Genomic DNA, 902 nt, shown 5'->3' on the forward strand with positions numbered 1-902 from the left:
CTTGCTTTATGGGTGTTTGTGTGTGTGTGTGTGTGTGTGTGTGTGTGTGTGTGTGTGTGTTTTAACATATCCTTTGTCAGGTTGAGGGCTTTCCCTTCTATTCCTAGTTTATTGAGTGTTTTTATCATAAAACATGTTTGATTTATCAGTGCTTTTACTTCAATATATTTAGGTGATCCTGTGATTTTTATCCTTTCTTCTGTTATGAGGGTATTACATTGATAAATTTTGTATGGTAAACCAACCTTGCATTCCTTAGGTGAATCCCTCTTGGTCGTGCTGTAAAATGCTTTTCTACGTTGTTGGATTTGGTTTGCTAGTTTTTTGTTGTGGAGTTTTGTATTAATATTCATAAGGTATATTGATCTGTACTTTTCTTTTCCTGTGATGGCTTTGTTTGGTATTGTTATAAATTTTATCGGATTTTCAAGTGGGATATCATTGCATACAGCCCTAGTCTTGTGACAAGTCTCCAAATAAGCACTTCAGGCAAACGGAAATTTCTGTATAGCAGAAAAAAACTACACGTTTTTTGAGGTTCATCCCTAGCCTCCTTCTCCTTCCTCAAGCCAACTAATAAAACTTGCTTTTTTATATTCCAAATTTCATTTATGGCCTTGATCATCTATTTTCATTGCTCTGAAACCAGTTTATGACTGCTGACAAGTCAACGTTTACTCCAGAGACCCCCCTTGCTCCTTGAATAAGCACTTTGATTTACCTCCAGCCATCAACTCACCTACCCACTGTCATTCGTCAAGAGTGGAGTCAAGAACACTTGAGTGGTTAATCTCGGTTGCACACAGGTGGAACCTGAAGCGCAAGAAGGTAAGCAATTCAGATCGTGATGTCAGAGCCCAACTAAAACCAGGTAGGTCGTGGTGCTGCCTTAAAAAGTCTTA

General features: G+C 38.4%; 1 protein-coding gene across 1 annotated transcript in view; it reads left to right on the forward strand.

Moving 5' to 3' along the window:
- Positions 1–796: 796 nt before the first annotated feature.
- RNF180 (ring finger protein 180) overlaps positions 797–902 on the forward strand; it is a 139,838-nt gene continuing 139,732 nt past the window's right edge. Inside the window, exon 1 of the mRNA XM_019652433.1 lies at positions 797–871. The gene's annotated coding sequence lies outside the window, so the exon portion shown is untranslated. The remainder of the gene's footprint in view (positions 872–902) is intronic.

This window comes from Hipposideros armiger, unplaced genomic scaffold (genome assembly GCF_001890085.2).
Source record: "Hipposideros armiger isolate ML-2016 unplaced genomic scaffold, ASM189008v1 scaffold_179, whole genome shotgun sequence".
Lineage (NCBI taxonomy): Eukaryota > Metazoa > Chordata > Mammalia > Chiroptera > Hipposideridae > Hipposideros > Hipposideros armiger.